Here is a 15871-nt window from a genome sequence, read left to right on the forward strand (position 1 = left end):
TAAGTTTGTGCAGGAGGAGGCTGCCAGATACATGGCTACAAACCTTAGGGCCATTTGTATTTAGGCTTAGCTTTGAACCAGTGATGACAATCCTTCCATTTCATCTGCACTAACAAACCATTACATGTGCAGCGAAAGAATATTAGGTGAATATTTTTACATTAGAATTATAGAAAGGTATAACCTCTATAACCAAATCCCATTTTCAGAATTACAGCCAAAAATAAAACGAATGTAAAAAGTAGATTTCTGTTGAATATCTAATTTACATGATTTCGCCGGATGATTATATGGAAGATTTTATTAAATATACACAAGCTAGCAGAGTTGAATCATATAGATAACATTTTTTTCATGTGAACACAGCAATTGTGTTAATTTTGGAAAATGCACATTTTTTTCATATGTTTCCATATACAAGATATAAATAGCAATGTTCTGATTTAAGATACCCCACTGCTAAATGCATCTAATTAGCCACTCATACAGCACAAGAACTTTTGAAACTAAGTGCATTATTTGCTAACTAAATGAATAGATGATAATTATTGTACTAATTAGCCTTAAACATTTTGTTAACTACGTTTTGCATCAGTTCTGTTTATTTTAGGTATCTCAGATTCTTAACAAACCATAGGAGAACATACACATTGAAATCAACATTTTATCTTATTTAGTGTAGAATTAAATCACTTTACTTTGGCTTGCTATCTATGGCGTGCACTACAGACTCCATTCATTATGTCTTCCCACCGAATGACAGCATGAATGACAGTTCTTGCCAGTTAAATAGAAGATAAGCACCAGGGTCTGTGTGAAGTTCCTGATCTGCCTCTGCTTCCTTTGTTCTAGTGATCATTTGTGGCAGGGAGCCTGATTGTAAGATAAGAAGGTCAGGTGCAGGTCTCACATAGAAATATCTCAGCACGATCATCAACTCTTCTCTATTACAAAGACAAACAGAATTTTTTTTTAGCTATTTTGCAGAGGTTTGTGTGTGTGTGTGTTGCAAAAATTAACAAATGCATCTCAATATAAGTTAATGGGTTTTATAATCAAATGCAGCAGGGCAACGAATTGTAAAATAGTGATTGAGGTTATGTATAGGCAATGAGACATTACAATATATCACAAAATATTTATTTATGGGAGGAACGTCTTAGAAAGCGCCTCCAAAAGACCATTAGAACAAAGTTATCACTGATTTTTTTTTATTTATAACAAAAATATTGCCTACGTTCTTGCAAGAGATAAATATTAGATATTTGTAGGATTTTTTTACAATAACCAGTTCTATTGTCTTTAATCTTGAGGCATGGGAAGGTTTACATTCACAGCACCATATCACTTTCCTGTACATACATTAACCTAATTATCCATTATTATTCTTGGCACTGGATTTACATACCCTGCCATCTATAGTCCAATGTTTTAAATTACAAAGAAATGCGTGTTTAATTAGTATTATACAGCATGTAAAAAATAATACTAACGTTGAATCACTACAATTCTGCATGATTGCGTGAGTTATAAATAAGACATAACACATAATTAGCATAAATTACACGAACCTTCTATTAATTATTTTAATTATTTACAATTCCAAATTTTAATTGGTATTTCTACCATGCGTCAGACTCTTCCCACTCCTATTTACTATCCTGCATCCAACTATTTATTGATATTTTTTTCTAGTTTTTAAATTAAATTATTTGTATTGTGTTTAGAAACAATGCAACAAATGCTACAAATATTATGTCCAATTTCATAGCAAATGTATAGAAACATCTGTTTATAGGTTTCATCTACGCACAAACATACAATACAAAGTAGTCTTACAAAATATTTGACACATATATCATTATATGCACAAAAGTTTGCATTAAGAAATTTCTATTGGGCATTTTACAACCAAAAAAGTTGTTTGTGACTTCCAAGAAAGGGATTTCTTAAAAAGGGGAAAGTAAGCACTTTATGACCACCAAGACAGTTGTGATTGAGCAGACAATAATTAATACGTACCTAGTTTTCTCTCTAGATACCCCTCCCCCGAACACACACAAAATAATGGTACTACAGGTACGTTTGCAGCATGTACTACTTGAAATAGTACCTGTAAGTCAGTTACACTGTACTGACTACCAGAAGGATAATAACGTGTAACCTACGTTATACTTTATAGTTCATTTATATGTTTATTTAGTAAAGAGTTCCAAGCTATTGTGTTTGCAACACAGTATATGTGCTACAAATAGCCTGGTCACTATTGATTTTGTATTTTTTCCAGAATTACATTGAAACATGAAATTTGATGGCAGATCAGAATCATTTGGCCCATCTTGTCTTCTCATGATGGTCTTACATTTGGCATGTCTCTATTACATCTGCTGTGTCTTCCGTAGGTATAAGCACCATATTCATATTGTGTATTTGTTTTGTTATATGCATGGATGTATATTTTACTCTACTAAGTGGCACAGCGATTTATTTACATTTACCTTTTGTGCAGCCCTAGGCCCAGCTTAGGACAGCGCACCCCAGGGCCCTCTCCTTATAGGAGTCGGCACTGCCTTAAAAGGCGCCCTTTAAAAAACAGGGTGTATGAATATGACATGAGTCGATACAGCCTCCATAATGGAAATGGGCCAGTTGAGGAGATCAAAGATCTCCCCTGTCACTTGCCCATTGAGCTATGAGACAAGGGCTGAATAGGTTTTATATGCTGTCAAATTTATATATTGGCGTATATGAGCAGGGGCGGGCTGGGCCGGGGGCAGGGGGGCAATTGCCCCCCAGGCCGCCCGAAATCTAATCTAAACGGCCGCTGGGTGCTGATGCTGCCGGCCGGTGCTACTTTAATACTTTATTTATTTATTTTCAATATGGCAAGCCGATCCAGCATATTAAATAAATAAAAAAAAGTATTAAAGTAGCTCCGGCCGGTGGCATCAGCACCCAGCGGCCGTTTAGATAAGTTTTCCAGCAGTCTGATGGCCGCATAGTGATTGGAGCAGCGTGAGGGGTGAAAGGTGAGTGCGAGGGGGCGGAGCCACTTCACTTGACTTGCCCCCCAGGCCTTAGGCTGCCAGCCCTCCCCTGATATGAGTACATTGGTTTATGTTGTGTATGCAAATAAAAAAACAAGAATGCTACAAGTTCTTGGTGACATTACAAATAACAAAACAAGCGTACAACCTAAACAAATTGTGGACTATTTGCAGTCGGCAGGTAACTCCATATCTACCTTCAGATCAAAAACACAGTATCAGCCCTCTGCTCCTTCCGGACAGTTAGGGCATCTAATTTAAAAGCAAAAAGCCTACTGCATGATTATTTTTTTTTCAAAATAGTCCAGATTATATTAATATTCAATATATAAATCTAATAACAGAAATACCAATAAGAGACACATTGTATCCAGTGAATACAGCAGCTGTAAAATGTATAATATCCCTATAACAATTCATGGATTGACTCTTGATGTATAAATTGTTCATTTTAACCAATTAAAACAGATGCTAATGCTCTGATAAATGAAAATAAGTTGTGTCAACTAAAAATGTATTTATATAATGACAGAAAAGGTCCATAGTTAAGACTGTGAGTGAATTTGCTTAAAAACATTTTAAAGAAGCATAATTATTTAGAAACCAAAAGTCACAGGGATTAAAACAGATCTGCCACACATACTGCAGGGATTAAGAACATCTTTTCTGAATCATTCGACTGTATCATGGCTTCTGCAGAGATTAAATATAAGCATACGCTATAGGATTTTTATCAGTTCCAAATATTGTCACCTAATTGTTTTTTTTAAATAAAATACGTTTTGTGAGCTGATCCCACTGTGATCTTGTGGTTTACAATATCTGCTTTACAAGTACCACCAAGACTGAATCGGGGCTGAAAAGCAAACCCGGCCAGCGCAGGCAGCCCCATGTTATATTCTTATATTCTTGGAGCACGCGGCATGCTATATGATTTTGCTGTCATTTCAGTAACTGTATGTTACTCACCTGCCCTCGGCCCCCATGTTGCCGCAGCAGCCGCCACGCTGGAGAGGGAGACCCCCCTCCACCGCACGGCCACCTCCGCAGCAGCCACCACGAAGGAGAGGGAGACCCCCCTCCACCGCACGGCCACCTCCGCAGCAGCCTCCACGAGGAAGAGGGAGACCTCCCTCCACCGCACGGCCACCTCCGCAGCAGCCGACACGTGGGAGAGGGAGACCCCCCTCCACCGCACGGTCACCTCCGCAGCAGCCACCACGAGGGAGAGGGAGACCCCTCTCCACTGCACAGCCACCTCCGCAGCAGCCGCCACGAGGGAGAGGGAGACCCCCCTCCACCGCAAGGCCGCTTCCACTGCCTTCCTCTGAAGTACTGCGCAGGAGAGGCAGACCTCCTGGTACACGGCATCCTGCTGCTGCGCAGGCGCGACCTCTAGTGGCGAACTCGCATACTGCGGGAATTTATGAGGGGAGATTACGCCATCCACAAGATGGCCGCGAGTCACAGACACCGGAAGTGATGTCATGAGGGGCTGATGGGAGATTCTGACTTCCTCCGCGGTTCTCCATTTAAACCCCTCAGACCAGTTTCACCTTGCCTTCTGATGGTCGTCTATGCCTTGTGCTAGCACCCAGATAGCGTTTACCTGCTTGATTCCTGTGTTTGACCTCGGCTTGCCTGACTTCGTTGTTATCCTGTATCCTGACCTCGGCTTGTTTATCGTTTATCCTGATCTCCTTAATCCTGACCTCGGCTACGTATACCGGCTATCCTGTTCTCTGGAATCCTGACCTCGGCTTGTCTGAACTGTTCTGTCCAGGAGTCCTACCTGACCACGGTGTCTCCAAACTACTTGTACGTGACACTGTATTGCTGTACCTTTACATGTTATATAGTACCATAAACTGTATAGATATCATGTAATTATACAATATTTCAATATTGTGGCAATTGTTCTGATCATTTATACAATACATATTTACAGTATTTAACAGCATCCCTCTAATACTAATATTAGCCAGGAGAGGTTATTTGTAAATATTAAGCTTAAAAAGTCTTAGATGTTATACTTTTCACTAAATGCATATATTATATACACAGTTACAAGCATTTTGAAGCCTCTGCCTATATACCATTAAAAACACGGATGATAAAGTGACATAAAAGATGCCCAATCAGTTAATACATTAATTGTAGTGTGAAGGATAAGGAAAGGAGCAGACCCAGGTGTGTGAATATGATGAAAATGATATGGGTGGGAGTGAAAATATATATGCTAGTACAATAAAAACAGTTAATGGATATAAACAGAATACAAGAAGAAGTCATGTGATCCTTTTGTTTACACTGCAGTGGTCATAAAATATCCACTCTATTCTCTGAATATACATGAATGTACAGATGTATCTCTGGTTTCATTACAAATGTGTCTGTACCTATACTTAAAAAAATCTTGCTTTTGTTAGCAAAATGAAAATATAACTTTATGCAATATGTGGGCTCCCTCTTTTCTGATTTCCATGGCTCTTAGCTCAGACTCATGTGAGCACAGATTGGGTTTTTTTAATGGGTGGTGTCAGGGCCGGCCGAAGACTTAACGCCGCCTGGGGCGAAGTTTAAAACGCCGCCCCCCCCCGCCGAAGTTTAAACTTTGCCGACGCCATAACCCCCCCCCGGTACTTACCTTTAAACAGTCCTGCGGCGAGTCTCCCTGCTCTGCCACGGTGCCGGCTTGTAATGCTGAGCGCCGGAAATTGACGTCACTTCCGGCGCTCTGCATTACAAGCCGACACTGGGACCGAACAGGGAGACTCGCCGCAGAGGAGAGAGAGAGAGGGGCGCCGTGCGGGTAAGCGAAAACCACTCGGTGCCCCTCTCTCTCTCTCCTCCGCTTCAAAAAACAAAAAAAAAGTGCTTGGGGCGGCAAAGTGCCGCCCCTTCTAAAGTGCCGCCTGGGGCAATTGCCCCAGTCTGCCCCATTATAGGGCCGGCCCTGGGTGGTGTCAGCAACTACTTAGTTGAACCTGAGATCTTGGAAGGTTATGCACTTCCTCATGTGGCCACTAGGAGGCTCAGCTATCTCTTGGATCCCAGTCTTCCGTAGGTCATTTGTATCTCTTGAGTACTGTCTTGTCTATCTGTACCTATTATTGAATTAGCTGCTTTCCTGTTTATGATCCCTCCCTTGGAATTCAACTACATTTTCACATTGCCACTCTGTAGTGTGGTTCAGCTTTTTTTTTTTATTGTTTCTGAATTTAGCTACTATGAACTCTGATTCATCTTTTGCTAACTTATATCCTTACTGAACACCTTGTCTGGTGCAAAACACAAAATTAATATGAATAATATAGCAAAAGTGATAAATATCTTTAATAAGGAAACAATATAGGAGAAAAATCACTACAGAAATGAGCTTCCTGAGATACAATTAAGGATATTTATAGCAAAAAGGTGAAGAAAGTATAGGAAGAAAAGGTCACAGAACAAGAAAAATGTGAATGGATAATCCAAAGGTCAAATTGGTAAGGAAAGCATAGCGTTATGTTGTTCTCCTGCCATTTTTCAAAGTAATTATTATGTTTTTTTGTTTAAAACCTACAATTGTCTTCCTAATTTAATATTCACTATATGGACAAAAGTACTGGGACACCTAACCATTACACCAACAGGGACTTTTATGACATTGCATTCTAACTACATAGACATTAATATGAAGTTGGTCCCCCCCTTTGCAGCTATAGCGGCTTCCACTCTTCCGGGAAGGCTTTCCACAAGATTCCACAAGAGTGTTTATATACAGAGGAAATATGTAAATGTATATATTGTATATTGTTTATTTAACAAAAGCCCCCTGCTACCATTAATGGAAATTACTTGTACATGTAAAAGTTTTGTCAGATGGATGGTACTAACATTTTTTTTACAATCTAGATTGTAAGCTTGTGAGCAAGTCCCTCTTTACCTAATGGATCAGTTTGCTTTAGTTTAGAATTTTAGTTTTGTCATACTTTTTTTAATGTATGTACTGTAAGACACACTGTGTAAATTGTTGGTGCTATATAAGATATTGTTAATTATACAATATAATTAAAATAATACTAAGAATACTAATAATAATTGTATTAATAATATTCAAGTATCAAACAGTACATTTACTACAGGTAGGAGGTTTGTCTTTCAAAATCAGATTTTCATGAAACATTAAAAGAGCAAAGCCAGATTTAACAGATATCAGACAAGCCATTCTAATGGTCCTTAGAAGTACCAAAATCTCTTGGAAACAAGACCCCCAATAACTTTATATCTAGTTTCATGGTTCAACCTTTTTACATTTAGTAGCTCTGTGGAATAGGTTAGCACTTGATAAATAAATTATTAATCCCATTGAACATATAAAGGGATGTTGGTTGAAAAGTGCCACACTCAAACAGCTCATTAAATTGCATGCACTGATTTTATAATTGCTTCCAAATCCAACATGATTTTCAGTGATGTTGTTTAAAAAGAGGTTAGTTTACAATATAATATAGTTCATAATATATGAAAACAGGAGGTACGATTACAGAAGTTACATGATCAGGATTGCAAAACATATCATGTTCACAAAATACAATAGTTGAATGTATCCACGATATAGGAAGGGTGTTTAAGCATTGCCATTGCAAATTACCATTCTGAATATCCATTCCACCCATCTGCCGTAAGATAATGATAACCTTCACTTTTAAAGGATTTTATATTACAGCATATTAATTTTAATCAACATTATAAACGATATCAAACACAATAAGAAATGTGAAACCCATTTAAAAACAGTCTCTCTTTGCAGTCCCCAGATCTTTTGGAATTCCACAAGGCTGTAGGATAAGAGGAAACATACGGTATATCTATGTTTCTTTGTATGGGATAGTGGATTTTCTATATTCTAATAGTGTTCAGAGGAAAGTGAGAAACCTCTCAGATCAATGGCTGTGTGTCTGCAATATGAATAGAGAATATCCTCATCTACCTGTAACAAAGGATTAAAAGAAAAGAAAGAAAGGGTCTTAATATGACATGTGTGGTATAAAGGACAGCCTATGAGCTATTGGCTATTTCAGTGTACTCCCCATCACTCAAGCAAACTGTTCCTATTCAATGCACTCATCACTACTGACATATAGAGACCACCATTCGCATTTACATAAGTTTGAACATCTGATTACAAGCACTCAATGTTACCCAAATGGCTGGGATGACACTTTCGTCGGTAGTACATCAATCAACTGAAAAAAAAATCTCTTTGTGTACATGGCAGCAAGATACTTGGTTGGCAATCTGTGACTTTATGGAAATCAGATTGAGGGTCTATTGGAAATAAACATAAAGCATCTGTGCTACATACCTTTTCAAGTGTAATATGGCTGAACTATGATACAGATTTAACACTGGAAGCTTAAACCCCCCCATTTTTAGTGCGTTAAGATATCATGTATGCTATTTGATAAAATAATGGAGCTATTGATAAACTCGCCACAAATAGCATGCAACATATTTGTTAATTCAATAGAGGCAACCATCTTCTATTTTTAGGATAAAATTGTATTATTAAAGTGATTCCTGCTACAATGTCATACTGTAAGTTAAGCACAAAGAGAAGATGATTTTACTGGTGATGTATCTTCTCTGAGAAGAATGTTGATGTATTGGAGAACACCTAATCCAGCATTAAAAACATATATGCCATTGTTATAGTGAAACACTGGTTTAGTAAATATCTGAATAAATCATTGAGTTTTTAAATTCTTAATTTTATAATATGAATGTTGCAGATTTGGAAAAAAAATACACAGGCCCATGAATTCACTTTATGCAACATATCTCAAAAGCATTGATATGAAGCACTTTAAAGTCCCACGGCAAAAATATTGTTCTCCATGAAAATAAAACAGTGAGCTGCATACATTAATGTGAGCTACCATTGACAAAAACATGGTTGTCTGTCATTTAGCTCTAACATACTTCCTTTATCTGCAAACCTTAAGGCTCGATTGTTGTTATGTGATATTTTGCATCTCTGGCAAAGCCAATGAGGTTTGTTCCTCCATAGACTTTCTTTAGTCCGAATGTCTAGCTGGGTGATTTATGTTTAATCTGATAGTACGAGGGACGTTCGAAAAGTTTCCGTACTTTTATATTTTCGGTGAAGGCAGGAGTAGTAGTAATTGGCCGTGTCTTAGCGTGTCATGTGACTAGTTTTGTCTAAAAAGCCGGCTGCCCTTGCAGTTTAGTATAAGAGTTTTCACCCTGGGGTGAAGATGGCTGTGAAACTTATAAAAGAAGAGGAACAGCGTTCTGTCATATACTCTTTGTGGGCAGAAGGGTGTGTGCGGGGAGCACAAATTCATCTTGACCACTAGGGATGAAAAAAGAACCCTGGAACTAATTCGCGAAAACAGAAGAATAGTAGTTGAAGAGGTTGCAGGAAAGCTGAATGTGAGTGTTGGATCTGCCTATGCCCTGATTCCTGACAACCTTAAATTCAGTAAAGTGTGTGCCATGTGGCTGCCTAAGCAGCTGACAGAGGAGCACAAGAGCAAGCACTTAGATATTTGTTCCTGACACATGGTCTGTTATCGTAAAGAAGGTGATGAATTTTCTGCAGAAGATAGTCACTGGTGATGAAACATGGGTTCACCATTACAAGCCCAGAAGCAAACTGCAGAGTATGCAGTGGAAGCATCTATCATCTCCTGTAGCAAAGAAATTCAAGACGCAACTGTTGGCAGGAAAGTTGATGTTGACCGTCTTCTGGGAAGAAGTTGGTACACCTTTGGTAAAATTGCATTGCAAAGGAAGGTGGCTATGTAGAAAAGTCAGGTAATTTGTTTTTGATGTAATTTGTTTTTGAAATAAATAGAGTTAAAAAAAAGTGCGGAAGCTTTTCGAACATCCCTCGTAATATTTAAAAGAATCTCAGCATAACTACTAAATGAATTAGCAGGAACCTCTCAGATCTGCAATTTAATAATGTAGATTATTTTTAAGACGGATGGGAAAGAAAAAAATACCAGATGGCAACATCTGGCATAAGACTTTTTGAGGTAATAATATTCTTGTTATAATTATATTGCAAGGAAACCTCCGAAATACTTTTTTTAAAATGTTTTTTTTTTGTGACAAGGGTTTATTTAAAATTTTGGAAATAATCAAGTAGGGCTGAAACAACTAATCGATAAAATCGATAATAATCGATAATGAAAATCGTTGTCGAAAAATCGAAAGTCCCTGTTAAACTGCCAGGTTCTTGTGATGTGAAAGAATGGGACATAGATAAATCACGTCAGAACTCTTTCCACCTTTAATGTGACCTATAACGTGAACAATTCAATTGCAAAACAAACTGAAATCTTTGAGGGGGAAAAAAAACCTGGTTGCACAAGTGTGCACAGCCTTAAACTAATATTTTGTTGAAGCACAGTTTGGTTTTATTATAGCAATCATTATTTTTGGGTAGGAGTCTATTAGCATGGCACATCAAGACGTGGCGATATTTGCCCACTCTTCTTTGCAATAGCGCTCCAAATCTGTCAGATTGCGAGGGCATCTCCTGTGCACAGCCCTCTTCAGATCACCCCACAGATGTTGGATTCAGGTCTGGGCTCTTGCTGGGCCATTCCAAAACGTTAATCTTCTTCTGGTGAAGCCATGCTTTTGTGGATTTGGATGTGTGCTTTGGGTCGTTGTCGTGCTGAAAGGTGAACTTCCTCTTCAGCTTCCTAACGGATGCCTGAAGGTTTTCTGCCAAAATTGCCTGGTATTTGGAACTAATCATAATTCCCTCCACTCTAAGGCCCTGGCTCCATCTGAAGAAAAACAACCCCAAAGCATGATGCTGCTACCACCATGCTTCACTGTGGGTATGGTGTTATTTGGGTGATGTGCAGTGTTGTTTTTGCGTCAAACCTACCTTGTGGAATTATGGCCAAAAAGTTCAACCTTGGTTTCATCAGACCATAATACATTGATAGTTGATGTTTGTTTTTGCAAACTACCGGACTGGGATGTTTTTCTTTGTAGGAAAAGGCTTCCATCTTAACACCCTACCCCATAGCCCATTCATATGAAGAATACGGGTGATTGTTGTCGCATGTAGCACACAGCCAGTACTTGCCACAAATTCCTGCAGTTCCTTTAATGTTGCAGTAGACCTCTTGTAAACCTCCCTGACCAGTTTTCTTCTCAGCTTTTCATCAATTTTGGAGGGACGTCCATTTCTTGGTCATATCTCTGTTGTGCCATATTGTCTCCACTAGATGATGACTGTCTTCACTGTGTTCCATGGTTTATGTAATGCTTTGGAAGTTCTTTTGTACCCTTCTCCTGACTGATATCTTTCAACAATGAGAACCCTCTGATGCTTTGGAAGCTCTCTGCGGACCATGGCTCCTGCTCTGAGATGCAACTAAGTCAATGTCAGGTAAATCCTACTAGAATAGATGAACATTGTGACTTCTTTTTAACATGAGATTGAATGTGATTGGTTAATTCTGAACACAGCCCCAGTCATAAGAGGAGACACTTATGCAACCAGGTTATTGTGAGGGTTTTTTTTCTCCCTCAAAAGATTTCAGTTTTTTTGCAATTGTTCACTTTATAGGTCACATTAACGGTGGAAAAAGTTCTGACATGATTTATCTTTATTCTTTAACATCACAAAAACCTAGCATTTAAACAGGGGTGTGTGGACTTTTTATATCCACTGTATGTGACCGTCTTTGGCCATTTGCAATGTTGGGTGGTATGCAGGTACAGTAATTATTATAGCCATGGTAGGATGGCCATAACTAGAAACCACAGGGTCGGGTGTGAAAATTGCCCACCCCCCCCCAACTTCACAAAGGAATATTTCCTACAGTGCCTTCTTTGCCCCAAAACAGCTTGTGAATGCCACCTTTGCCCCAAGCAGCATCCTAACCCCAAACACTCTGCCTGTGCCATCTGTGTCCCCTAACAACTCGTCTGCACCATCATTGCCCCCACACAGCTTGTCTGTGCCTTCTTTGCCTCTTGTAACATACACCCTGGCACGCAGATATAAACAGACTTACTCAAATTTACACATGCTAACACGTATACACTTACTCATACTCACATGTACACATGTACACATTCATGCCAACACAAAATATATATTTACATAGACATTCATGCTTTCATACACTTAAACATAGACACTTAAACATTAAGTGCTTTCGTACACTTAAACATTTGGTTTTTTTCGTGCCACTGTCAGCAGGGATTAGCGTTAGGACCCACCGTCATTGGAGTACTTTTGCGTAGTGGTGGTCTAAGCATACTATGGCCAAAAGATGTGACGGAATCTCCAATAGTTATCAAACAGTCCTAGGCTAGTTCCTGTATTTATGTGTCCTGTCCTGTATCCCCGGCAGCGGGGTGTCCTGTCCTGTATCCCCGGCAGCGGGGTGTCCTGTCTTGTTCCCTGTTGTGCTCTGTCACATGTATATCTTGTCTGGTTATGTTTCGTGCCTGGTCTCCCTGTCCCTTGCTTGTTATGTTTCTGCTATATTTCTCTGCTTAGCTTCCATACTCCCAGCCTGCAGCATCCCGCACATGAGTCTTGTGTGATGCCTCATGCCTGTTCCAGGGTGCCTTCAGGATTTCACTTCGTTCTGGACTTCATCCGCTGCTATATCAGGGCGCTGGTGTTTGGCTGCACAACCCTAGATACTCAACTCCCAGGTGAGTGCGGTCACCCTGCATCAGGCCCTGTCCATCTCCGCTACCGCGCAATGACTCTTGAACTCCATCTTTGGGCGCGCTGGGTCCTTTCAGTCATCAGCATGGACCCAGTTCCTTACATGACCCCTGTATTTACACCATTGCATTGTAGGATTGTAACAATGGTACCTAGTGCCAGTTTTCGCTCAAGTCTCTAGTGAAGTTCTGCTTCTCCAGGGTTCCAAGTTAGTATCTTTATTTTCCAGGCATGGGAGCCAAATGGTCACAACCACTCCCCTCAGAGGTTCCCAACAATGCTGGAGTGGAAAAATTAAATTAACCAAAACACTTTTCAGTACTCACATCTAAAGATAGTATAAGCATGCAAATATTTATATGTAACACCACTTTCTACCTTAAATGTAAATCGAAATTCAGGGCCACCTATCCCAGGTGCCTCAAGGTGTTAGGCAAGTTTAAGCCACACAACAGCAATGCCCCTGTGACTCCTGTCCCTTCCAGTAGTGGATGTGTTGTCAGTGCAGGGAGGATCCTCTGACCCTGCATCAGCCACCAAGAGCTTTAATTACCACTTTGTGTAAATTTGCCAGTTTATTTCTGTTACAATCTGCTTTCTTCAAATAACAATTTCATTGGTGCAAATACGCTCAACTGTGACATTTCTTCACAGAGAAATTTACCACTCTCAAAAGTGGCAGCAATTAATTGAGTTTTGATACCTTGTACACCATGGTGGGAATACTGTGCATTTGATACCCAAGATTTTAGTTTCCTGTTTTAGAGGAAAGAGACACATGCCATTGGCAATAAGCAGACATGTAAGATGCATTGACTGAAGTGGAAAATTCAAAATGTCACTTAGTGTATTTCACTGATTGGCTTATGGCAGTGGAAAGTTCAAATAGACAGGATTTGTACTTTTATCTCTGTCTAAGTGTCAAATGATTTTCTTGTCTTTTTATGCATTTAGTAAGACATTACTGACAAAAAAAAACAAGTACATTGTCCGGTAATCTGTTTGATCCGTAAACAATGTAAAATATTATCTGTAGAATACTCTTTGATTACATGTAAAGAAAAAGCAATTAGTCACTGGTTAGAAATGTGTATTAAAAGCATTTATTGGAATAGGTAGTAAAAATCTAAACAAAACATAATTACGGCTCTAATTATTATTATTATTATTTCAGAACTGTACAACCTGATAGACAGCACCTGCATCACTAATTGTCTTTAGTAATGAGGTCAGTTATGCAAATATCTAAGCATCTGTAAATAAGTGATATACTATATTGTCACATATAAGAAGGATGTGTAACACTGGACTGTTTGAAATTGGTGTTTAACCCTTAGAGTGCTAGCTATCTATGCCATATTTTAGAGGGCTTAGAATGCCAAGCAAGTAGGCCATATTTATAAAAAAAAAATTTGTTTATAAATAAATATCTGTTTTCATTACTTGTATTATTTGGTTTGTCATGGTAGATTTGCCACACCGACACACCAAACACACACACCAGTACAGGCTCTGCAACAACGCACCCAGACACGCACACCAGGACAGACTCTGCCACACCGATAACCAAACACACACACACACCAGGACAGGCTCTGCCACACCGACATCCAAATACACACATCAGGACAGGCTCTGCCACACCGACACCCAAACACACACATCAGAACAGGCTCTGACACATCGATACCGAAACACACACACACCAGGACAGGCTCTGCCACACTGACACCCAAACACACACCAGGACAGGCTCTGCCACACAGACACCCAGACACACACACCAGGACAGGCTCTGCCACACCGACACCCAGACACACACACACACACACACCAGGACAGGCTCTGCCACACTGACACCCGCATCAATACGGGTTAATCTACACAAAAAATGCTTTTCACACTGGTTTGTTTTTTGTGTGTTCCGCCCCTTGTGTATTGATGCCCCAGTCAGCCCCCCCTTTTGGTTTTAATGTATTCCCCCTACAGCCTTGTGTACAACCCCATGTGCATTTATGCCCCAACACCCTTGTGTATTGATTTATTTGATGTCCCCAGCCAGCCCCCCTCCCTTGTGTATTGATGCCCTTTTTTCTTCTGTTACCAAAGTTCCCACACCTCCCTGATGGTGGGGCATGATGAAAATACCTTGTATATGTCTGACAATAAAGTAACAACACAATTATGGTTATACCATCTTGTTAAATAAGGTATATCAGGGATTCCAAACAAAAGTATGTATTAAGAATCTCATATATCTTTTATTGCAAATTACATGTTGTGTCTGAAACTAATACTTTAAGGGTCCATGCAGTTTGCCTCTCCACCAGCAGGTGTCTTCTTTTTAGGTGTTGCCTTAAACAAGGTGGCTTTTAAAGCTGGATATATATATACCTCGATCACTGAAACGAACAGTTTATATCTGCTTTTTGGTAACAGTAACAACTCATCTTTTTTTCCCTTGTAGCTACTAAAATATGTTAAAGCCCTAGGCATATTACTTAAGATAAATTAATTTATATTTTGAGTGTTTTTTGCATTTGCATTAGCTGTTGTATAATGTATAATATATATAAAATAACTAAAATCCATACATTTTCTCAATTTTGTTAAAATGGTGAAAATCCTTTTGTTCTCAAGCCCTCATTCTTAAAGGGCTTAAAATATAAAATATCTATGCAAATTGGGTTTATGTTACTAATTTAATATAATTTTATAGGACACATTTCTTTTGTAGAAAAAGTATGAATCGAATAAAACTGGTAGGAGTTTACTTGACCTAAAACAAAACATCTATACTTTGATGAAAGTTGCCATCATCAAAGCAGACTTTTACCGCTTTGAAGTTACAGCTGTCTCAGGTCAGTACAACATATTCCAAACATCTGACTTGGAGCTGTTATCTTTTTTGTTATGCTCACTTGAATGTTTTTTTTTTATTAAGGTCAGCATTTAAATTTTCAGAATATTTTGTTCAAGAACTTTGATAGTAGAATGAAAATGTATCTGCATTACCTTTTGGCTATATAACTTATAAATATAATTATTTTATATGAGACTCATTATTTTGCTAAAAACAAACATTCATATACAACCATTT

The sequence above is a fragment of the Spea bombifrons genome, chromosome 4, assembly GCF_027358695.1.
Source record: "Spea bombifrons isolate aSpeBom1 chromosome 4, aSpeBom1.2.pri, whole genome shotgun sequence".
Lineage (NCBI taxonomy): Eukaryota > Metazoa > Chordata > Amphibia > Anura > Pelobatidae > Spea > Spea bombifrons.